Raw genomic sequence first — 26,337 nt, 5'->3', positions numbered from 1 at the left:
AATGTACCTATAGGTTTTACATACCCCAGTAGTGAACAACACACAAATTAATTTTCCACGTCTGTGAGGCCTACCCCTTCCATAAGAAAACACTGGGTTATCTTATTACATTTAACTTTTGCTAACTTTTCTTTGGGAGCAGGTAGGAAAGTCAGATCAAATATAATCAAAATTGACATAATTTGGCTTGAAGTGAAGTCATAAAGGTTCAAGACATCAATGTAAAAACACAAAATCAATGCAGAAAAATACATAAAACAATTGAATATAATCAAACAACACATTACTATTAAACCTCCTACTTCACAGCCAATCACCCCACATTAAAACAATTAGATGGTCATGGATCATGAATAAGCTCTGCATGTCAAAAATAAAACCAATTTACCACTCAAATCAAAGGTTAATCTCATATACATAAACGTTAAAATGCAAGCAATGATTAAAGTGCAGAAATACAATATTTGCTAATAATAAGAAACATCTGCATTAACAAGATGTTGCCCCGGTATTGGTCTCATATGGACCTTCAACTGTACTTAAACATACAGATGCTCCATGTCTCTTCATTGTAGACAGGGAACATCTGATGTAATTTATTACAGTGTGGCATGTGCATAAACAGCCTAGTTGTTGTAAAAACACTAGGGTTAAACAAAGCTCAGAGCCTGTTGACAAACTAATAAGGCAATAATTACTGTATGATTTCATATTCTGGAACTCCCTTATATGGAGTTTAAGTCAATTATTGACAAATACATGTTTAACCCTGAATTTGGAACCTGCTGCCATACTTTCCAGTTTATTGAAAACCGCAAACTTAGACCTGAAGTTTCACTTTAAATCTGAAGACTAAGTTTAGACCTGAAGTCTAAACTAGACCTGAAGTCTAAGTTTAAAGCTGAAGTCTAACTTAGACCAGAAGTCTAGGTTAGACCTGAAGGTTAACTTTAGACCTGAAGTCTAAGTTTAGACCTGGGGTCTAAGTTAGACCAGAAGTCTAAGCTAGACATATCGTCTAAACTTATACTTCAGGTCTAAAGTTAGACTGGAGGTCTAACTTAGGCTTCATGTCTAAAATTAGACTTCATGCCTAACTTTGACTTCTGGTCTAAACCTAGACTTCAGGTTTAACTTAGTCTTCAGGTCTAAAGTTCAGGTCTAAGCATAGACTTCAGTTCTAAATGTACCTTTCTGAATCAGGCCCACAAGGTCAAAAGTTGCACTTCACGTCTCATCTTAGATTTCAGGTGTACGTTTACCTTTGTGAATTGGGCACTGGGATTCCTAAGTTGTTAAAAACTTGTCATAGTGCATTCAAAGCAGCAGGTCTATCAGAGCTCTTGCTAAGCCCATTGTCTAGATAACTGCCCAGAGTTTAAGTGATGTACCATGTCAAAGTCACAGGAGAGATCCATAAATGCTAAATTGATGGCCCCTCTCCTGACCTTGACATGTTTACCTACTATGAACTCCAGATTGAAGCTTTGCTCAACTGTGCCTAGGGGTGGCACCAAAGCCATATTGCACCTTGGACAAGACCTGGTTTTCCTCCCACCAAGCCCCCAATGTTTCTATTACAACTCTAGGAAGTATTTTAAAAGTGCTAGGAGTGAAATTGGTCGTTATCAACTTAGGTAGTTTTTGTCCCCTTTTTGGAAAATTGGAACCACAACTGCTTCCTTCCAAGAGAGTACTAAAATCCAATTATTGAAGGTTTTATTATGTTAATTGGTTACTATATGATCCCCCCCAAAAAAAACAGTAGGTCATAGGGACACTGTCCGGATCTGGGATTTTCCGAGCAGGACTCAAGGTGATAGCCTTCGTGAACATCATTGATGTCAATAAGCTGGCTGAGAGCTACAACAGAAAAAAGTAGGAGTTTCATGTTTTCTGTCGGGAGAACTGCAATTTAAAATACACTTTAATGGCAAACTCAGATTTTAAATCACAATTCTGAAAGTTGTCATTTTCTTGTCCTGACCATTTGGTGCCTGCAGCCTTTTTGCTGGGTCACATGACTAGGTGTAGTTGTCAATTGGCCTTTGTATATTCCTCCTCAACAGCTACACAATAGAGGAACTAGGGCCATATTCATACTTTTAGATGCAAAACTGCGCAAATGCAGTTTTGCATCAAAAAGTATAGCACTGGCTTGCGTCTTTTATGGAATCCCACAAGCCGGTGCAAAAGGTGGGCTAGCTGGGTGGGGGTGGCAGTATGGGGGAAGTGGGTTTTGCACCCAAAAATGGCACTAGGCTGGTTATAGGCAAATAAATGCCTTTATCCAGCCTAGCGTCATTTCCTGACACAAAATCATCCATACCACATGACTCCTGTCTAGTAAAAGACAGGAGTCATGCCCACTACTCCAATCGCCAGCACAGGGGACAAGGGTGCCCTGGGCATGGCCATCGCACCCAGTGCCATGTAGGGGGACCCATTTCATGGCCCCCAATGACACTTTATTTTTTCTTTTAAAATACTTACCTCTACTTATCCTACTTAACTGGGATGGGGTCCCCCCATCCTCTGGTGTCCCTCTGGTGTGGGTGGGGGTGTTCCTGGGGCTTGGGGTGAATACCTGTGGGCTCTGTCCTTGGTGTTTGACCATAGAAATGGGTCCACAGGTCCCCTAATGCCTGCTCTGACCCAGGCATTGAATAATGGCGCTATGCCTGGATTTAGGCCCGCCTCCCCCTTTGCACCTTTTTTGCACAGGAGGATAAATAAGGCTCTAGGGGCTTTGAATCATTTTTTGGACGGAAACGCCTACCTTGCATTTTTTATTGACGCAAGGTGGTTCCAAAATTACTTTAACTCCAATATTCAAAATATAAATATGGAGCTAGGTTTGCGCTGAATTAGCATAAAAAAATGATGCTAATTCAGCACAAAGAAAGTATAAATATGCCCCTAAGTGTGCCTGGATGTGCAATCACAGATAGGATGGGGACAATGGAGCTGGGAACATCCCCTTTGAACTTCAATCGGTTGTGCTTTGCTCTCCCACAAATAACTAAGTGGTGCCTCTTCAGTTCTGGACCCTTGGAAGTGGTGATAAATGTGCCCAAATAGAAATCGCTCGGAGAAACAAGAGGAGGCAGGAACCTGCTCATCAATGCAGCAGCTTCCACTATGTTCTTCTCAGCAGCTTGTTAGCTACAGCTTGCAGCTTCGTCCCTCCAGATATTTTCAACTTTCAAAGAGAGAACAATGGCCTGAGTTAGATCGTGAGGTTGTACCTCCAATCCACCACAGCGGCAAACCTGAGAACACCGTCAAGTCGATGGTTTCCACCCACTGTATTCAAATGTATTGCAGCCACAACAGTGCTGATCCTAGCCATCAGGCATGCGGATTCCCGATGGCCCTTTTTAAATGCTGCAGACCTGCAGGTGTTGCCCTGCTGGCAGATTGCAGACGGAGGGAGACCATCTCTGGACCCAATGGATATCGGACAATGGCAGTGGCTATAGAATACAGGAAAGTCACACACAGAGACTGTAACTATCCCATACGTGTACACCTCCATCACTCACAACACAACACACCACATAGACACTCATATCTATTGCCATTCCATCACAACACAACATGTGCATGCCACAAACACACATTGACGTACATTTGTGACACAACATACACACATTATTGGCATTGCACCCACACAAGACACAACCACAACAACCAACATAACTACACACTCATCTACACAAACACACTCACACAAAGGCACAAATGAACACATCACACAGCAATACTCACATTAATGTTTCACGCAGCAACGCCACACACAACACAACATACACAACAACATCAATCCCATATAAGTGCCACACATAGGGACACAATCATATCACCCACTCCAGCTCCCTCCACCTCAACCAGCCAATTGCATTGCACACACACACACATACTGACTCACGTACACATCTGGAAGCACAACATGGTAGGTACAGATCCGCTTGCAATGTGCACACATGGACACAGTTTACTAAGTGTGATTGTACCGTCATTGTGGTGTCAGCATTAATTTTGCAATGAATACTGACACCAAAATGACAGCTGTGTATGTGTGCAAAATGTGTAATGTACCAGTGTGTCCCCGTCCATGTCTGACCCAGTCGTGTCTCCAACATATTCATGTCACAATAATTTTAAAAAAGTTACTGTGACATGTGCATAGCTGCAGTGGTCCGGCACTCATATGCAGTACCCACACAACATACACAGACAATGTGGGTTCCCTACCTTCGAGTCTGACATTGAGGAGGGTCGTGTTTACTCCTTGGTCCAGTGGCAGCAGCAAAGGAAGGTCTTGCCCAGTCATGCCCAGTTGAAAATGGAAGTAGATTCTGGAAAAAAGGTAAGTTTTCACCCCATTTTCCCCCAATCTGCCAACTCAGATGTGGAGGCCAGAACCCCACAGATGTCTTGGCAGTAAGGCACATCCAAATCTGCACGGTGGTAAGGGTGGTTGGAGTCCCTGCATCAGCCACTATTGCCTATAACACTGTTGATGCAGATGGAAATCCTTTGCAGAGTCAGCTGGACTCTGGTGAGCTTTCGTCTATGAGACTGCCAATATCTAAATCAGCCAGGTGGATTGCCAAGGAGGTGGATACATTTTTAGTCAGAAAACCAACAGCGGGACCATTAGCGCCATGATCTAAATCAGGCCCTAAGTCCAAATGTACGAATCTTCAAAACAGCTTCATCTAGCGGCATTCCAATGATGGCCCCTCTTGGGCACTTCCAACTGCCTTGGCTGACTGACCTTTACCTTCTAAGAACCTTTTACCTTGAAATGTCTTCTAAGTCCAAAGGTAAGTGGAGACTAGACCCAATTCACTTCATGTATCTAAACTGCACTCCATTGCGGTTGACCATAAGCATTGACTTTGCCCCTGTCTCACAGGACCAGCTGTCCACCAGTGGCACTTTCATCTTTTAGGTGCTAGTTTTTACCTTAAACTTTTAAAAAATCATAAACCTGGTTCTACCGGTTGAATAGTTGTCATTTTGCTGTCAAATAATTTATTACATTTTACTCTAGGTTTTGAAATCGGTGTGGCACTTTTCCTGTGCTGTATTTTCACTTTTTTACTGTTTGAGTGCTGCATAAATACTTTACACATTGTTAAGCCAGGCTGCTTTCGTGCCAAGCTACCAGATTGTTGCACACAGGTTAATTTAGTGACTATGGGTCATCCCAACAGGTATTGTGACTGTTGCTTGAGAAGGGCTCACATCCCCTCAATAAACAACCTAATTTCTCGCACTGTGCAATAAATCAATCAATCAACCAGTAACATTGTAAAGAGCTTCTTGTTACACATGAGGGAATTCATGCACTGGCAGGGATCCTGTTGATAAGCCAAATAGCCAGGTATTCAGGAATATTCATAACTCTGGAAGAGATGGGGCAGTTTGGAGATTAAAGGTCAGCTCGATTCACGTCTTTGCTTCTAGGTAGTAAAAGTGACCTTCGCGTCTGCTATGTCAGATGCAGGGGGTGAGGATTAGAGAAAGGGAAGCAGAGTAGAGGTTGCTGGTGGGCTGATGGAAGGTCAGGTGGTGGTTCAAAAAGGCGGGTCACAGCTCTATAGACCTTCTATGCATGAGTCAGGTGCTTAAACTGGCATCTTTTCTGTAGAAGGAGCCAGTGAAGTTCCCTGAGGTAGGTGGTGATATGGATTTGGTTAGGAATACCCAGGACTGGTCTGGCTGTACAATTCTGTATGGTCTATAGTCATCGGAGGAGGTGAGCTGCGATCCCTGCTCAGAAAGCATTGCCATAGTCCAGTAGACTGGAGATGAGGGCCTGGGTGATGGTGAGTCTTGCGCTTTGGGGTAGCCATTTGAATATCTTACAAAGCATGTGGACGGTGAAGTACAAGGAGGAGTTGACCTGAGTTCCCATGGTTAGCTTGTTGTCCAGAATCATGCCTAGGTTCCTGGCATGGTCAGTGGGGGTAGGAGTAGGTTCCGAGTTCTGAGAGACATCTGAGGGCCAGGATGTGTCCCATGGGGAGGTTTTGTTTCCATAGATCATGTGCCACCACCATCATTTCAAACACATATATAATGGAAAGTGGTGAGAGTAGCAAGAGAAAAACAAAGAATGTAATTAACAACCCAAAACAATAAGTCAAAATAATTTGTTAAACAAATTAATTAACATCATAATTCATTCACCATATAAAAGCCCTCAGTCTAGAAAAGGGATGTCTCAAGATGACTTCCAATTACAAATTCTTTCTTTATTACTCCATTGCTGCTGCTGTACAATTTGTTTCAATAAATTAAAACTAATGCTAATAATATTTCAGTTCTTGATACACTTGTTCACCGCTTTCATCACTAATGTTTTCTTACATGTGTTTACTGACGAGTACTTTCACTCCACTGTTGTGATGCCTTCGCTTTTAGAGCCGCCCCATTGATTTGCTCAGTAGACAAAATGAAAATGCAATTGTCATTATTGCCAGAATCAATCTTGATTTGCACTTTACTGTGATGTACTCACCTACCTAATCCTATTGTTCTATTACTAAAACGGTGACACTTGCAACACCACAATGTCACTGTGTTGTAAATGATGTGGTGCATACAGAACATGGACACCGCTGGAACCTAATGCTAGAGAATAAAATGTTTCATAAAAATGTATATAAAACATTGATGGCTCTTTGTCTATCCACTAGAAAACATGCCAGTATTCAAAGGACTGCCATTTTAGCTGTGCTTCTCATTTGTCATCAGCTCAAATACTCTCCTGAGTGTCACTCAAACCACAGGTTTAACATAGAGGATGGTGGTGTGAAATGTTCTGCTAGTATGTTCTGCCCAAATGTTTACACAAAATTATTCTATAAGTTCTAGGTTTCAATGTATTAGGAAAGAAGACCACCAAGCACATCCTGACTCAACATTAACTACACCGGCCTGCGCAGAGTAGAACAACCGCAGAGACACATAGAGGGCCTGACTCAGCCACCGGGTAATGGGCCACAGAAATAAGGAAAGAAAAGGACACCGACCTGCTAACTAACTAAATAGACCAAACAAGATATAAAAATAAAATTGAAAAATAAACATAACGGGGGGACGGAGCTTGCTGCTGAGAGTAAAAGCGGTTCCTTTATGAGGCTCAGTGGAAGGAGGCAATGCCAGAGCCATTCTTTATCAGAATCCTGCATCTGGTAATTTTTCACGGAGTGAAATGCTGACGGGAGCATTATTGAGACACATGAAACACAGTGGTCATTACAACCCTGGCGGTCGGTGTTAAAGCGGCGGTAAAACCGCCAACAGGCCGGAGGAAAAAAATTGAATCACGACCGTGGCGGAAACCGCCAACATAGACAGCCACTTTAACACTCCGACTGCCACAGCGGTACACACAAACACCGCGGCGGAAACCGCCAACGGACAGGCAGAGGACAATGTACCGCCCACACTATTACAACCCACCAATCCGCCACCTTTTCCGGGGCGGATTCACCGCTAACAAAAACACAGCGGAAACAGGACTTCAAAGGGAAAACGCTCACCTCTACACACCCCATGAGAAATCAGGACACCATGGAATGTGAGCTCCAGATTTTGCTAGCCTTTATCTTCCTGCTCCTCTACCAGGAGCACGAACGCTGGTGGCGAAGACCACGGTGAGTCTTGCACCTACGACACAGGGCAGGGTGGAGGGAAAAAACAGTGACACACACACGCAACATGCAACACCCCCACCCCCACCCTCACCCACTACAACACACACGCTAATACATATTGATACATAACAGTTACACCCCCCAACCCCCCTGGAAGAATGCAAGGACAAAAGGAAATGAGTAGAATAATTGTGATATATTCAATTACATACATCAAAAATATTTACAAATATATACATTTATACCATATACAATTAGATACACCAAGAACACAAGTCCAAGGGATTCCACCATCATAGTCCTTGGATCACTGGGCCCAAAAGGCATGGGCGAGGCCCACACTCAATACCCGAACAAGACGGAGAGAACACTGCAGGGGCATCAGTTAGAAAAAAAACAGGCACCTCAGGGAGAAGGGAAGGAGGGGCACCTCAGCCGGATGAGTGCACAACGCCACATCCACGAGGGGGCTCCATGCCCACCGTTCAATCCTGGAGAGTGCAAAGCCACAGTCTCTCAAGTCACTACAGTGGGTGGTTTGCCCATTGTTCAATCCTGGGGAGTGCAAAGCCACAGTCTCACAAGTCTCTACAGTGGGTGGGTTGCCCACTGTTCAATCCTGGGGAGTGCAAAGCCACAGTCTCACAAGTCTCTACAGTGGGTGGTTTGCCCACTGTTCAATCCTGGGGAGTGCAAAGCCACAGTCTCTCAAGTCTCTACAGTAGGTGGTTTGCCCACTGCTTTATCCTGGGAGTGCAAAGCCACAGTCTCTCAAGTACATAACAGTTTTCCACTGGTTCTGGAGGGGCCTTTGTGCCCAGAGTGCTTCATCCTGCAAAGGACTGAGGTAGTGGATGTATCTCTCCAATGGTTCTGGAGGGGGCTTTGTGCCCAGAGTGCTTCATCCTGCCAAGGACTGAGGTAGTGGATGTGATACTCCACTGGTTCTGGAGGGGGCTTTGTGCCCAGAGTGCTTCAACCTGCCAAGGACTGAGGTAGTGGATGCCTTTCTCCACTGGTTCTGGAGGGGGCTTTGTGCCCAGAGTGCTTCATCCTGCCAAGGACTGAGGTAGTGGATGTATCTCTCCACTGGTTCTGGAGGGGGCTTTGTGCCCAGAGGGCTTCATCCTGCCAAGGACTGAGGTAGTGAATGTATCTCTCCAATGGTTCTGGAGGGGGCTTTGTTCCCATAGTGCTTCATCCTGCCAAGGACTGAGGTAGTGGATGCCTTTCTCCACTGGTTCTGGATGGGGCTTTGTGCCCAGAGTGCTTCATCCTGCCAAGGACAGAGGTAGTGAATGTATCTCTCCACTGGTTCTGGAGGGGGCTTTGTCCCCAGAGTGCTTAATCCTGCCCGTGGCGGACTCAGTAGCATCAGAATCATTGGGCTCCCTGGCCAGCGGTGCTGCTGGTGGCAGTGTCCTGGGCAGCGGTTCAGCTGGTGGCGGTCTTGTCCTGGCTTGCGGTGCTGCTGGCGGCGGTGTCCTGGGCAGCGGTTCAGCTGCTGGCGGTCCTGTCTTTAGCAGCGGGGCTGCTGGCGGTCGTCTCCTGGGCACAGGTTCAGATGCTGGCGGTCCTGTCTTTGGCAGCGGGGCTGCTGGCGGTCGTCTCCTGGGCAGCGGGGCTGCTGCTGGCGGTCCTGTCTTTGGCAGCGGGGCTGCTGGCGGTCGTCCCCTGGGCAGCGGGGCTGCTAGCGGTCTTGTCTGCCGTGCTGATCTTCCCAGACTTGCCGGTTTTACTGTGCCCCTTCCCCACCTTACGTGGTGTCGCAGCTGTCTCCACACTCCCAACTGTACCCCTGGGAGCGGCTTTGGTGGCTGATTTCTTTCTCCTCTCCCGCCGGGCACTGTCCAACTTTTTATGCTTGACAGGTAGGGGACTGTCCGTGCTGGGGCTCCTTGCCACACTGGCTGCCCTCCTGCCTGGTGCACTCCATAATCCGGTGACTACTCGCTGAAGGGCTGCCTGATCAGAGTGAATGCCCTCCAGGTATGCATTGGTTTGTTGCAACCGCCTCTCAACACCCTGGATGGCATTCAAAATGGTAGACTGCCCAACAGTGAGGGACCTGAGGAGGTCAATGGTCAGCAGGGGTGACTGGGGCAGGGCCTGAGGTGCCTGGGGCGAAGGTGATTCCCACCCTCCTGGGTGAGCGGGCACGGGGCAAATGCTGAGGGGCCGCTGGGAGGGCAGTGCTGGTAGGGGGGGTGGCGGGGGACCTGTAGATGCAGGGGGCACAGATGGGGCCACCACCGCAAGGGAGCTCCCATCAGAGGAGGAGTTCATGTCGCTGGTGTCAGCTCCTGTCCCCGCTGTGGAGCTCCCCTCGCCCTCTGTCCCACTGGTAAATTCGGAGTCCGTAGTGTCGCTCTCCAGGGCCATGTGGGATGCAGCTCCCTCCTGCTCCGGTGCCACTGCTCCTGCGCCTGATGTTACTAATGCACACACGAACAGGGAGACCACAAAAAGGGGGGAGACAGAAGAAAGACATGTTCAGTGCATGCAATACCGCTACCGTTGGCAGACACGACAGACACAGAAGCCCCCTGCACTACGCCGCGCACTTGGGGTCCACTATTCAATCCCTTGGACATGGCTTACAAGGCTATGGCTGATTTCTGCACAGATGGATGTCACAGGAGCCTGACTAGGTGTAGTTGGCACTGTACACAGATGGGGTGGGGTGCCACAGGGCCTGCCTGAAGAAGGGAACTTAACTACCAAACTCGCCCGGGCCTAGGGGAACCCACAGCCCACCTCCCCCATCCAGACACCTACAATGCGCGCTGAGAGTGTACTCACCCCCTTGTTGCTGCTGTGATGCCCTCAAGCGCCCATCCAACTCCGTGTATGCCACCGCCAGGATCCGGAACATCAGGGGGGTCATAGTGCGATGGGCACCCCTCCCACGTTGGGAGGCCATCCCCAGCTGGGCCTCCGCCATCTTCTTGCTCCAGCGGCGAATGTCCTCCCATCTTTTCCGGCAGTGGGTGCTCCAACTGTGGCAGACCCCCAGGGTCCGGAGTTACTTGGCGATGGCATGCCAGATGTCCTTCTTCTGGTGGGCGCTGACCTACAGGAGTTGTACAGGGGAAAAAGTGAAGTAATTAACAACTGCACCGTCACAGTCATTGGCCCGCATTCCTACCCTTGCCATGATGCACATGCACGCCTCATTCTCACCCCCCCTATCTTTCATCCACCCCACTTCACACAGGCATTGCCCATACAGCATGCTCACAGTGTACTTACCTGTTTGTCTGGAGGACCGTAGAGCAGCGTGTACTGGGTGAGGACCCCATCCATGAGTTTCTCCAACTCCTCCGTGCTGAAGGCAGGGGCCCTTTCCCCAGACACACGAGCCATTGTCTCTTCCAGACTGAGGTCACAGCAGCACTTGCAGTGTAGGTCCTCTCCTGCCGAAGATCAGGTATCGAGTGATTGAACAGAGAGAAAATGGCGGTCACGTCCGCAGTGGTGCGTACCGTCACCGCCGGCGTACATCGTCATTGGCTCCTGGGACCCATAGGGTCCAATGTTAACCAATGTAGAATTGCGCTGCGGTCTTCGACGGTGTACAACGCCAGCGCAGTTACCTCATATCCCCTTGTCCCACCTTACAGGTCAGGCAGCCGCCATTTCAGGGGCCCACATAGCTTTATTTTAACTGCGTCACACATACCTAGGCCTTGCCTAAACACTCATACAGGCAAATTTCTGAATATTTTCAGAGTAAGCTGTGTTTACGTACCTCAGAGTTGGTTGACTCTGTGCTCGCTGTTCTCCTCCATATGCACCGTCCGCTGGGGCATGTGAGGAGATGGCGGCATCCTCCGGTGTACAGACCACTGGTGGACCTGTCGACAATGGAGGAAAGACATGTGATCATCACCTACAGGCTTGATCGTGCCGCAATCCAGGAACTGTGTGCCCAGTTAGAGCCAGACCTGATGTCACCAAACCGCCATCCCACAGGTATCCCCCCTCAAGTATAGGTGCTGTCAGTACTCCATTTCCTAGCAAGTGGGTCTTTTCAAACAACAGTGGCCATAGCATCAGGGATGTCCCAGCCTATGTTTTCCAATGTGTTGTCCAGAGTGTTGGCTGCCCTGCTGAAACACATGCGCAGCTACATCGTTTTCCCTCAGGTGGAGGATTTGCCTACAGTGAAAGGTGATTTCTATGCCCTGGGACATATCCCCAACATCATAGGTGCCATTGATGGGACACATGTGGCCTTAGTACCCCACGCAGGAGTGAGCAGGTGCACAGAAACCGGAAGAGTTATCATTCCATGAATGTGCAGATGGTGTTTTGGCAGACCAGTACATCTCCCATGTCAATGCAAAATTCCCTGGCTCAGTGCATAACGCTTACATCATGCGGAATAGAAGCATCCCTTATGTGATAGGGCAACTACAGAGGCACCGGGTGCAGCTAATAGGTGAGGACATGGACACAATACAGTGTGTCTAACAGTTGTACCACGCCATTTGCAGGTGACTCTGGTTACCCCAACCTGTCATGGCTTCTTACCCCAGTGAGGAATCCCAGGACAATGGCAGAGGAACGCTACAATGAGGCCCATGGGCGAACTGGGAGGATTATAGAGCGGACCTTCGGCCTCCTGAAGGCCAGGTTCCGGTGCCTCAATATGACAGGTGGTTCCCTATTCTACTCACCAAAGAAGGTATGCCAGATCATCGTGGCCTGCTGTATGCTTCACAACTTGGCTTTGCAATGACAGGTGCCTTTTCTGCAGGAGGATCGTCCAGATGGAGGTGTTGTGGCAGCTGTGGAGTCTGTGTACAGTGAAGACGAGGAACCAGAAGAAGAGGACATCGACAAGAGGAACACGGTGATCCTGCAATACGTCCAGTGAGACACAGGTAAGAAGACAACACTGCCTGCTACATCTAATTTAAATCTAATACCCCTCTACTGTATTTCATTTTCACCCAGTGTATGGTCACTGAGTTGTCACTTTCCCTTACGATTTCACAGATCATAGGTATGTTGACATTACATTTGAAAGAGCATTTTGGCACTGTAATTGCTAATACACTATTTCGAAATCACAGACAGACTCCAGATTGTTTTGTGCTTTAAGGGAGTTTATTTAAGTGCTCAATATTGGAGAGGTTTGTAAAATGGTGAGGGGTGATGGTGGAGGAATGTCCATGTCAGAATCCAGTCTATTAGTCTCACAGGTGCATTGTCCAAAGGGGCATAGGAAGTGGAGCTGGGGCCGTTTAAGGATGGACAGGGTGACAAGGTGGGATAAATGGATGACAATCAGGGTGGTCTAATTTCTTGGCGGGGGTCTTGGCATCGTTCTCTGTCTTTTTCCTGGATCTCAGGGACCGTTTGCGGGGTGGTTCTCCGTCTGCAGGGGGTGGGTGCTGGTGTGGTGGTCCTGTGGCGGTGCCTCCTGTCCACTAGCGCCGGCGGAGGTGGTGGGCAGTTCATCGTCCAGGCTAGTGTCAGGGGCCCCTTGTTGTGCCACAGTGTCCCTCATGGTGTTGACGAGTTCCTTCAGCACCCCTACAATGGTGCCCAGGGTGGAATTGATGGATTTGAGTTCCTCCCTGAAGCCCAAATACTGTTCCTCCTGAGCCGCCGGATCTCCTGAAACTTGGCCAGTACCATTGCCATTGTCTCCTGGGAATGATGGTAGGCTCCCATGATGTTGGAGAGGGCCTCGTGGAGAGTGGGTTCCCTGAGTCTGTCCTCACCCTGTTGCACAGCAGCCCTCCTAGTTCCCCTGTGTTCCTGGGCCTCTGTCCCCTAAACCGTGTGCCCACTGCCACTGCCCCCAGGTCCCTGTTGTTGTTGGTTGGTGGGTTAGTCTGGGTTCCCTGTAGTGGTGGACACACTGCTGATTGACATGTCCTGGGGACAGAGGTATGGGCCCGCTGGGTGGGTGCTGTGCTGGTGTTTCCAGAGGGGGGAAGCCCTGTAGTGGCTTGTGCCAGTGTGAGGGGAACCGACTGTCCCGAGGTCCCAGATGGGCCGGGATGGTCGTCTAGCTCCAGTTGGACAGAGCTGCTGTCATCACTGTGGTCCTCTTCTGTGGGTGGAGTGGACATGTCTGGACCCTCCTGTCCGGTGACGGTGGGTAGGGGTCCTGCAGGGGTGTAAAAGCATGATTATTGCATATGTGTGTGCCATGGTGTGCAATGGGTGGGTGACCATGTACCCCAGTGCTTGCATTCCTGTGTAGGACCTTGTGTGATGATGGTTTAGGAGGGTGTATGGGTATGTGCAGTGGCCATGCTTTGGTGATGGGTGTCCATGCCTTGGTGTTGCATGCAAGGCTTGGTGTTGGGATGGGTGGTTTGTGATATTGGGACATGTGTGAAGAGTAGGAGTGATGGGGGTGAGGTCGAGGGTGGGGGTATGTGATAGCATGCAGGTAGGTAGTGAGTAGTGAAAGATTTGACTTACCAGAGTCCATTCCTCCAGCTACTCCTGCGAGGCCCTCAGGATGCAGAATAGCCAAGACCTGCTCCTCCCATGTTGTTAGTTGTGGGGGAGGAGGTGGGGGTCCGCCGCCAGTCCTCTGTACCGCAATGCGGTGCCTGGAGACCACAGAACGCACCTTCCCCTGTAGGTCGTTCCACCTCTTCCTGATGTCATCCCTATTTCTTGGGTGCTGTCCCACTGCGATGACCCTGTCCACGATTCTTCGCCATAGCTCCATCTTCCTAGCTATGGAGGTGTGCTGCACCTGTGATCCGAATAGCTGTGGCTCTACCCGGATGATTTCCTCCACCATGACCCTGAGCTCCTCCTCAGAGAACATGGGGTGTCTTTGCCGTGCCATGGGGTGGTGTGGGTGATGTGTGGGGTGGTGTGTGTTGTTATGTGTGGGGTGATATTTTGTGGTGTGGTGTGTTGTGTGAGGTGCGTGGATGTAATGTGGATGATGGTGTTGAGTGCCTGTGGATGCCTGTTTGTAGATTGTGGTGTCTCTCTCTGGCCTTCAGTCGCAATTGTTGTCATAGGGGTTTGTGGGTGATGTGGGTGTGTGTTTTATATTGTATTGGGTGTGTGGGAGTGGTGTGTGTATGTGTAACAGGTGTGTATATTTTGAATTGTCCAATGTGGTAGTGTTTTGTAAATGTGTGTGTATTTTGAGCGCAGCGGTGTGTACCGCCAATGGAATACTGCGGTTGAAAGATCGCTGCGTGTGTTCATGGGTCGTGATAGTGTGGGCGTATTCCTGTTGGTGTGACGGTGGAGGATTTCTTATTGACAGTTTATCACTGACCTTTGGTGTGGCGGACTTGTGTGGGTGTCTAGATTTTGGCGGATTCTGGCCTTTGGGTCATAATGACCGTAACGCAATTCCGCGGCCGCGGCCATTTGTTGACAGTCTTCTGCATGGCATTAAGCGGCTTTTACCGCCAATGTTGTAATGACCCCCTTTATCTTTTTTTAGAAAGTGAAAAAGTGAAACATGATGTGCAGGCCAAGTGACTCATGCAAGTATTACTCCCAAAACTTCTGATGACACACACTCCATCTTGGAGATATGGAGTTACTATTCTTTTTAGAAAACATCCACCATTCAAAACAACACAAACATGGGAATACAATGAAGGTTTTTATATTATTGTGAAACTCCCAATTCATAATACATTCTTAATAGTGGGGTCAATAAATTCTCCTACAGACTCTAAGCTTACCTTCATATCCTAACTCAGCAGATTATTAGTGGTATTTGGAAATACATGTGTGTTGCTTGGGGGAGTTTGGAATGTCTCTATTGACCCGTCTATTGATAGATCTGGTAAACCAGTTACCCAATGATTACTCTTTACAAGAACCAGGGAGACAACTGCACCCAACTGAAAGAGATTTTTTACTTCATTTCCTCATTCCGTTCTTACACAAATTGACTATTTCCTGACATGCACTTCTGTTTTACTATTAGTAAATGATGTGAAAATCATGATCTTATTGATATTAGCATTGACGTGGGACTCCCACAGCCCCCAAAATCGCTATGGAATCTCAACATTTCCTCATTCAACACTCCACAAGAGAAACAAGTATTATGTTCATACCTGGAAAAGTTTTTGAAGATAAAAAATCTTGGTATCTTCTGCACACACTTCTGGGGTGCTGGAAAGGCTGTATTGTGATGGATGATAATGAGAGCCACTGCTCTTGTTACAAAACATACACATGCTACCAGAATTACACAGGAAAAGAAAATCTCACACCGGATCTAAATCTACTCCCAGACTCATTTCCCTACATTTTTACAAATATTATCAATACAATTTGACCTTAATACTCTTTCAACCTCCATCTTTGCTGTTGAGCTAATATAGCGCCTTGACTCCCCTGAGGAACGGCACACATTTTTTGCCAAGCAGCTCGGGAGGACTTCACTAACCAGGTGGCTCTGGGCCCCAAGAGGTGGTCTTTGAGCCCATATCCATCTTGCTGCCACACTATTAAAGTATCTTGACTCCCCTGCGGTGTAGGATGCACCCAGTGAAACCCAGGCCAAGAGCGGGCCCGTCCTGCACCCATCAGTGTCAGGAAGAGGCAGGGCAGGGCCACATTCCTTGGTCCTCTTCGTACTGTACATTGTGTTGGAACAGAGATGAATGAATTGGGCCTAGTTGGGGGAGTAAAACTGTGCCACATGTGTAAGTGCCCATTCTTTGGCTTTTCAGTTTTATGTGATACTGACACTTTGAGAACTGTCCCCATTTTAGACTCAGCAGCTTTTATTTCACTGGTATTGGATGGTTGTAAGCATACGCTTTTTCATAGTCGCATGAACCCAGGTGGCTTCCACTGTGGAAACAGTTTTGTGAAGGACTGGATAAGCTTCTAAAGCATTTCATTGCCCTAACTTATTTGTTATCTTGTAGTGGGTTACTACAAACTGCATGAGAGACTACTTAAGGGACCACGCCTGGTTTCATTTTATGAAGACAAACTTAAATGATCATTGGTAGGGTACACTTAAGCATTTAATAGTTTCCTTTGGGCGGAGGTCTTCTATGTGTAGTTCTAAGTTACTATAGGAGCTTGTGTGCAATCAGCATCTTTTAGGCATAGGTTCCTCTGCCCAAGTTATTATTTCAATTTGTAGCTTGTGTGTAAGTCACCATACCTGTGGTTTTTATCATGGGCAAATGTAAAACCGTGGAGAAACCACTGGGGGCAGAAGGTGCTACTAAGATACCTATGCATTCGACAGAGAACTGCACTCTGAATGAAACTGATGATTGAACTGAGGAAGTGGAGGGCCTTTTAGCCACAAATGACCCAGGATTACATTCTAGCAAGGGAAAGAGGGACTCCACACATAAGGGTATTCTCTCATATTTTAGAAAAACTACTTCTAGCTGCAGTACTGTGGATAGATTGAGGAGTAAAGTTAATTCCAATACCCACATAGAGGGAACATTAGAGTGTATGTTAGTAGCTCCGGCTCAGGCCCCATGCATCGAGCAATCCCTGAATGATAGTATGTCTATAATGAATATTGAATGCTCAAATCGCTTAGCACCTTTAACTATTGAAGGAGCTAATACATTAGGAGCAAAAGCATCATTAGATCAGACAGAGATTGAGCCTCCAGCAGATATAAGTCAAGCTGGGCAGGGGAACTAATTTGCACAGTTACAGCTTTTAAGGGGGAGATCTTAAGTCTGCATGAGGGCATGAGCTGGCTGGCTACTGAGCTGAATGAGAAATTGGCTAATTTATCAGGTACAGTAGTAAAGTTATGCTCCAAAGTAGGTGATGTTAAATCACCGTCAACGCATTGCAAACAAGTCACTCCCAAAAATCCACCATTAGAAGTGGGCACAAGTTCAGCCTCTGTCAAGGGACGCCGGCCCGATACAGCACTGTTACGTCCTTAAATTCAGCCAGAGTCAAATTGATTGAAGGAAGACACATAGCCAAGCAGAGTAGAACTCTTGACTATCCAGGTTATAGTCAGAAAAATCAGAACTCCTTTTGGAATCAGTTCTCAGTTAAATAGGATGAGGCTAAGCACCTGTCTTACGATATTTATCTGACTAATGTCCCTAGACTTCCACAAGTGGGCAGAGACACTCATGACTCTTGTGCTAACAAAGTAATTTACTGGCTCCGGCATACCAGGGTGTGCATATCCATAATTAGGGATGATATGCTGCATGCTATTCGTTGCAGCGTAACTGGCTCTTAATTTGTCTGTATAGGATTGAAGCTTAAGTATCATAAAATGATGGATGACCTGATAGCAATGGAGTTAAGAGTCAGGCCTAATTCAAACTTAAATTCAACACCCCCAGACCTTCAGTAGAATTTCTGGAAATAGCGACTTGAAAACCTTCAAACCATCAGCAATGTCCCCCTAATGTAGAAGAGCGTTCCAATTTGTCTGAGTTTCATTGACAACAGGGTTGCGCAAGGTTGTCACCAGCTTCTACTAAACTATTGCAAGGTGACTTGGATAGCCTGTATGGATCTGTGCTGCTACTGGAACCAGCTTTTGGGGATACAAAAGATAAATCTACAGGTAGTGCTTTGAAGATTAAGAAGAACCTGCCTGTATTAGAAGTCCAGGGTTTGTAGTATAGGTGGTTGAGGATTGATAGAGGGTTGAGAACTGATAGGGGGCTATAAAAAGTAAATACCATTAGATTACTCTTTTGGAATGTGGCAGAATTGAGGGCAAAGATCGCAGACCCAGAGTGGGGAGAGTTTATCGATCAACATTATCCTCTTGCAGGAGACCTGGGCAGTGGCACTGGTATTTAGAACTGGTTAAATAACATTTAGTGGAAATGCAGTACCTTCTACTTTGGGCAGAGCTTCTGGTGGTTTGATTTGGTTAAAATTAGATCTTTTCCCAGTAGTGAAAGAAGTGATATCAGGGAGTCCAGAGTCCTCCTATTTTACTTTGACTGAAACAGTGGCTGCTCCAAAGCAAAGGAGAAGGAAAAGGCTCTTGGGCTGGATGGTATTCCCGGCAACTTTTTCTGTCTCAACCCAATGACTGGGTTCCCTATCTCAAGATGATGAGCAATGATATCATGAGGGGTAAGAATATTCCACCTAGTTGGCTTGGAGCAGTCATTATTCCAATTTTTATAAAGGGGAGAATAGGCCTACCCTCCAATTTTAGATCTATAAGTTTATTGGACAACTCTTAAAAAATCTTTTGTAGACAGGTCTTGGCAAAGCTATAGACATGGATCTCGGACAACACATCCTTGAGGATCTTCAAGTGGCATTTAAGAGTAAAGTCAGTACTATTGACCAGGTCTTTCGCTTACAGCTGCTGTGTTGAATGTAGGATACCCCGAAGAGGGATCACTTGTATATTGCCTTCATAGATCTTAGGTTGTCTTTCGACGTGGTCCCGTGGGACTGTTTGTAAAGGGTATTAAAAGCTTATGGGATATCTGGTGATCTCATGTGGATCATAAGTGTTCTCGATACAAACACATATGCAAATTTGAGGTGGAATATGGGTGGAGATTTAACTGATATAATTGCCATCAGGAAGGGAGTAAAGCAAGGCTGAGTGTCGGTCAGACACATTTTAGCCTATATATTAATGGGGCAGTTAAGTGGCTATCCAAGTGTACGCACGATGCTCCGAAGTTAGTCAGTGTTTCACTTCCAACACTAATGTTTGAGGATAATACTCTGCTCATTTCCAGAACTTCCAAGGGCCTCCAGGAGGAACTGGACTCTTTCTCGACCTTCTGTACATCATGGGGCCTTGAAATTAATCCATTGAAAACCAAATTCATGGGATCCACACTCATAAGTCATTTAAAGGTAAAATGTCAATTGATGCTCCCTGATAGAAAAGGTAAGCCATTTTGATTATCTAGGGTTTGGCTGTCAGATGCAATGACTTCGCCTCATCAACTGAAGATTTAATTAGTTCTTAAGCATCGAACACACCAAATCAGCAAGAAACAAAAGGTCACTAGTGGAGGGGCAGTGTCCTTGGTTCTCAATATATATAGAGGTATATCATTATCTGCAACCTTCTACATGGCAGCAATATGGGGGTAAGCTGACACTTCTGTGTCGATAATAATTTCATTAGGGGATTGCTTAACCTGCCCATGGGTACGCCCCTGGTCCCATTGACGCTTGACTTAGCATTAAATCTGGTGGTGTCACTAAAACCTTTACTGTATTGGCTGAGGCTATGGACAACTACAGAGCTGTTACCCTACAGGGATTCCTTAACTGATTTAATCTCATGTGACTCACAGGTGGTCTCCCCCTGGCTGAAAAATGTTAAGATACAATGCAAGTTAGGAATGGCAGAACTCTAGAACTCACCAGCAGCAGCAGTTAAGGGAGTCAGACAGAAAGTGAAAAGAACATATTGGGAGAATGCTCTGCAGCATATCTAGATGAACTATGACAATGAGAGTCACACATGCCAGTTTTTAAGTGTGAAATACTCATCGAATTTCAAAGTTTATATGGATAACATCAACCCGCCTATTGCAAAGCAACTTTACGTTCAATTTAGGTTGGGTATATTGCTTCTAAGATCAATGACAGCTAAATTAAATGAACAAGGTGGATCTTCAATGTTTTTCACAATTTCCCAATGGTAAAAGAAACTAAAAAACATTTTATATTCTTCTGCCCCCAATACTTAAACCTGTGTAGGAAATGCATAATTGCTGTTTGTAAGCTTGTGGGGGTAAGGCATTATAGGGAGGCTTTAAGAATCTTGAAAAGTGATTCAAAGGCAACAATAGTGTTTGCAGTAGCAAACTTCCTAGAGAATGCTTGCCAAATTAGACAGAAGGAGCTGCCCCTTGAGAAACGTACTTTAGAAAAAATGGTAGAGCGCATAAACCTTGATCTATGTATTTTTAGAGTAAACTTCTGAGGGGGCAATTGATTTTGTTTACTTTTAAAAGTTTTTTTCATGATTTTAGGACTTAGGGTACCGGAATCTCCCGGAGGAAAGAAATCTTCTGATAGTATAGTGTATCCCTCACAACCAATTGAAGGCTTGTATAGTGGTTTTTGATGCCTCCATATATTTGTGTATATTTGGTTGGAGGGGCTGGATATCCTAATATGTGGGGTAGGGTAACTTGTGTGGTTTTATTACATATTATTGTTTATTAGGATTGTTATATGTGTACTCTTTTTTTAATTCTATTTTATATTGTATTTATAATTTGTATCACTTGTACTTTTATCAGTTGTTGACTGAAATAAAGTTAGAAATATACTCTTTACATCTCCTATGCAGAAAAATGTTTATTTTGTATTTGTCAATGACTCTATGAATGCGGTGAAAAAGCAGGGAGGTTAGTAGTTTATCAATGACAACAACAAGAATATTCTAAAAATTCTCACCATTAGAAATTCCGAAGGTACCTTACTTATCCTCCCATCAGAGATTCTTTCTGGATTTCAGACATTTTATTAAACTTTCTACACTTCTATTGATTGCTCAGATCATTCTGATGAGTTTGCCTTCTTATTCAAACTTAATCTCCCCAAATTGACTTTAAAACAAAAACAAGATTTGGAGGGCGAGGTCACCAGTGATGAGGTATTGAGAGTGATTGATTCTTTGGCTACTGGCAAGTCACTGGGGAGGACGGTTTTCCAATTGAATTTTATAAGATTAATAAAATACATAGGCCCTCATTACGACCCCGGCGGTCAGCAGTAATATGATGGAAAGTACTGCCAACAGGCTGGCAGTACTTTCCACCATATTATGACATAGACGGTTTGGCTGCCACTTGAACCACATCAACCGCAATGGCAGTAACAGCAGCAGGGCTGGAGATATCAATCTTCAGCCGGCGGCCATCACTGTATCACCTGTGGGATTATGACCCCACCTACCGCCATGGTTTGCGTGACTCCCTTACTGCCACAAAAACCATGGCGTAGGCACTATCAGTGACAGGGAATCCCTTCCCTGTTACTGATAGAGGTCTTCCCCACCCTCCTCCCCAGAGTCCCCCATCCCCCTTCCTCTCCAAACACCCCACATTCATGCGCCCCTTTCACAGATGCACCCACGCATACAAACACCCAATGACACATTCATCCACACATGCATACATCAATTCACACACACATCCGCACACACATACATACAAGCAGACACGCTTTCACAGAACAGAACATATACACACTCACACCTCCATACATGCACACACATTCAACACAGAACACACACCAGCATACACGCATGCACAAACATACACACACCCCAACACACACACGCAAAGCCCCTATACCCTTCCCCCCTCAGAGCACCACTTACCTGTATTTAGGGGGTCCTCCAGCAGGAGACAGGATGGCGTGCTGCTGCCAGCAGCAGCGTCCACCAGCAGAACAGAGCCAGGCTGTATCACTAGTCATAATACGGCCGGCGGCGGTCTACTGGCATGGCGCTGCTGCTGGCAGCAGTGCCACCTTACCGCCATCCGCTGGCATGGCCACAGCTGGATTTCTGCCATCCTCCTGGCGGAAATCTGGCAGTGGTCATAATGCAGCAGATGGCTAGTATCCGCGGTGACGGTCTTTTGGCAGCCGTCACCGTGGCGGTGGCCGGATATTATTGCCACTGTCATAAAGAGGGCCATAGTCTCCCATTATTAGTTTCTGTATTTAATGAAGCTTTGCATCTGGGACATTTAGCCTCTGATTTCTTAAGAGCATATTATTGTAATTCCTAAACCAGGTCAAAACTCCTTAGAGCGCTCTAGTTATGGACCAATCTCATTAATTAACTCAGACGTTAAAATCCTACATAAAGTTTTAGCGCATCGACTCGGTTTAGAAATCACATCCTTGATACATCCCTCTCAAGCTGGATTTGTCCTAGGCCAATCCTCTACTAATCATCTTCGTACTATTTTGCATTTATTATGACAATTATGGAATGGCAAAGATGAGAATGTTCTTCTTTCATTAAATGCTGAGAAAGCCTTTGACAGGGTTGAATTGGGACATTTATTTCGTACAATGGAAAGGTTGGGCTTTGGGAAAGATTTTCTTACCTTAGCGAGTGGTATGTATCACTTACCCACCGCGTCTGCATCATGTGGTGGGTTTACATCATCTTACTTTAATATCCATAGCAGTATAGTCAAGGTTGTTCTCTTTCTCCATTATTGTTTTTATTAGCTTTGGAACTTTTAGCTATTGCCATAAGATCTAATGCTGATATTAAGGGTATAAATATTGCTGCTGGGGAAATTAAAGCTTTTTACTACATGGATGATATACTTTTGATACTCTCACATCCACAACCATCTGCAAAAGCTCTAGTTTCTAAATTAAGTTTACTTTAAAAATTCTCTGGTTATAAAACTTAACTGGGCTAAATGTGAAGCCCTACCACTAGCTTCTGTTACTACTTTAGCCTTCAATGATTGCATTCAAAATTAAATTATTTAGTGATTTATCTTAATAATGGACTCAAGGATATGATTAGGGATAATTGAAATCATATAATTGACCAAACTAAAAGTCATTTTCTATGACCAACACTCTTAAACTTATCCTTATGGGGTACAGTACAGATTATCACAATGAGTTCAACTCACAAATGTAACTATCTTTTTGGAATGATTCGACTTTCCATTCTGAGATCTATCTTTAAATCACTAAAATCCATAATTTCTCTTTTTACATGGGGCGGTGACAGACCTCATTTAAGTGGTTCCAAACAACATACAACATTCGCTCCCCATTGGAAGTTTTGTTGGATTGCACAATGATTGGCTCACTCTATTTATATGCTACCCACTCAATATCATAGGCTACGATGGAACGATCCATGCTTAAATCTGATTTAGCTTTAGCAATTTATTATACTAAAAGATATATTCAAACTCCACTAATCTGATTATTTATTCTTTGCTACTAGCATGGCATAAGGCACATAAATTTAGGAACACTCATCCTCATCTCTATAATGAAGCTCCATTATGGGGCAATCCTGACATTCTATATGAGGAATCTGAACTCAATTAGCCTCTTTAGATTAAACATAAAATACCGGATATATTTCTGTCATCTCTTTCTATCAAGTCCTTTCCCAGTCTGCAACAGAAATATGACTTGCCTTTATCACATTTTAATAGTTACCTTCAATTTTCCTCAGCCCTCGCTGTCAGTACAACAAAAAGTCATGACATAGCATCTCACTTCCAATTGCACGCTCCTGTAAATATGCCATACTGATTGATTGTTTATTCTCTATTGAAACTTCCCATAATTTAAAATCATGATGGTCTACACGCTTGAACACAGATTTTGAATAGAAAGAGTGGGAGATTATCCTAGACAGCTGTAAGAAAGGACTTAGGGACTCTTGCCTCGAATTCAATCACTTCAAAATACTTTATCGTTGGCAATGGCTTCGTTGCATCTAGCTATTCTGAGTCCTGACTCTCTGTTGGCAATGTGGGACTGCAGACTGTGATATTATTCATATTGTGAGGGAATATTCCAACAATCGTACATTCTGGCTTCAGATGGAAAAGTATTTGAAAACACATTTCTTTATGGATGTCTCTCTTACAAAGCATTTGTCACTTTAACATGATTTTTCAGAATTACCAACCATGTATGTGCATGCCTTTAAATGGCTTTCTACTGCTATTACTTTAGCAAAAATTAACATTTTATGATTTTGGAGGTCCAATGTTACTCCAACTTTTCATTCTTGGCTTGAAGATATATTCGATGTAGCTAATTTTGAGAAAATGATTTAAAAATTGAATGCTAGTCTAGCTAATTTCAACCAGATTTGGGGTCCGTTTATACATTTATGCTGATTCTGATTCGGTTTTATACTTATGATATTTATGTGTTAACACTAGGGATTTCAATCTTGAAAGTATATATTTCTTTCTTTTTTTTCTTCGTTGTGAATATACATTTCTTATGTTTTGTTGCATTATTCATTTTTTTTGCCAATGTTTGAAACAGTGATTATGGTATTGAATCTTGTTTGTCTTCTTTGCCCTTTGGTGCCCTTTTTTACACCTTTTTTCCTTTCCTTTCTTTCTTTTCTTCTTCTTCTCCATCTTGTACCTTATTCCCTTATGTTTTTCTTATTCCTATTGGATATTTTAGTCATGACATTTCTTTTAGTGATATGTGATAATTATTTAATGTTCCTGTATTGTTGGAAAAAAATGTAATGAAGATTTGCAAAAGAAAAAAATAATAATAATAAGTCTTGAAAAAGCTCGCTGTGGCAAAAAAACATGTTTACTATGTATGGATTCAAGAAATAACATCATAAAAACATAATCAAGGTGATCATTTTCAAAGAAATGAAAAACAAAAAATAAACAAGAATGATATACACAATTGGCCAATTAAGAATTGTCATCCTTATTATTTGCATGATAATGTTTGGATCCTAATGTCTATAATATTCATACAACATTCTTACCAACTGATAGTTATAGGTTAATAAATAAAGGGAATCGTCTCATAATACTGGGGATTGCACACTCTTCCATAAAGAAACAAATACAACAGAAGATGTGGTTGTCCCTAACACCCCCAGAGTGTATTTTTGCGCCACCCTTAACTTAAATATAATCTCCAAGGTGTTGTTTGAGTGGAAATTGTTGTGTATTTTCACCTCAAGACAATGGTGCCAAGTTGCACCTTGCTCAAGTTCATCCTGAACTCCGCTCTTTCTTTGCTCAATTCAGGACACAATTCGCAGTGCTTGGTCATTTGTGCTGATATGTGCTTTTTCAACCTTTTTCTTTAGACAGTGGCTAAGCCCTTGATCATGATGATGCCTGGTACTGAGTGATTGCTCTGGTTTGATCTAATATTTCGTATTTGTACATTCGTCTGTGTTGGTGATTCATGGTGTGGTAAACAGTAAGTCAGCTCCATATTATATCCATCTCAGTAATTAAAGGCCTTAGAGCATTGTAACCAGAACTCTGCCCTAGCTTAGGAACAGTTACAACGTAAGACGTTTTTCTACACATTTAATTAGCTTTATCAGTTTGTAGGTTAGGCTTTAATTTAGTTATGTGTACAAACACAGGAATTAAATAATGCAATAGACTATCTGGGGCATATCGCACAAATGCTATTTGTATGCGTTAATATTATAACGCCAGACCTATAGATTTGTTAAAGGTGCATTACTTAATGTGCCTTAAAATACTGAAGGAATATCAGTACAGATATAGAACATTAGCAGTTCAGGAATGTGTATTCTTTTGGCAGATCCCTTTGTAAATCTGTCTTCGGCCTTTATTTAGAGATGGTTGGTGTGACATGTTCTTCAGCAAGCTTATAATGCTGACAAATCTTCACTCGTGAACCATGCCAGGTGTACAAAGAGGTCAATGGCATAAAACGGCTATGCAATAAAGTGTTTGTTGTAATCACTGATGTGAAAAGCTAGGAGCAGATTTTTCTCTTCATAGGTCATGCTTGCATTAAGTGCCTGAGGTAAAAAATCAATGAAAGAAGCAGTCACTGTCCTGTATGACAAATGGGATTCTAAAACTTCTGTCTCGTTGCAGGAACTTTTAAAAGAACCCTTTGGAGAGAGCATGCTGAACAGCTTGCCTCCAGTGAGATTAATTATTTTTTGAAAGAACAATGGAAGTGCATACATGCCTGATAT

The sequence above is a fragment of the Pleurodeles waltl genome, chromosome 10 (assembly GCF_031143425.1).
Source record: "Pleurodeles waltl isolate 20211129_DDA chromosome 10, aPleWal1.hap1.20221129, whole genome shotgun sequence".
In the NCBI taxonomy this organism is placed as follows: Eukaryota; Metazoa; Chordata; class Amphibia; order Caudata; family Salamandridae; genus Pleurodeles; species Pleurodeles waltl.
The sequence above is the reverse complement of the archived record's forward strand: the minus strand, read 5'-3'. Positions refer to the sequence as shown.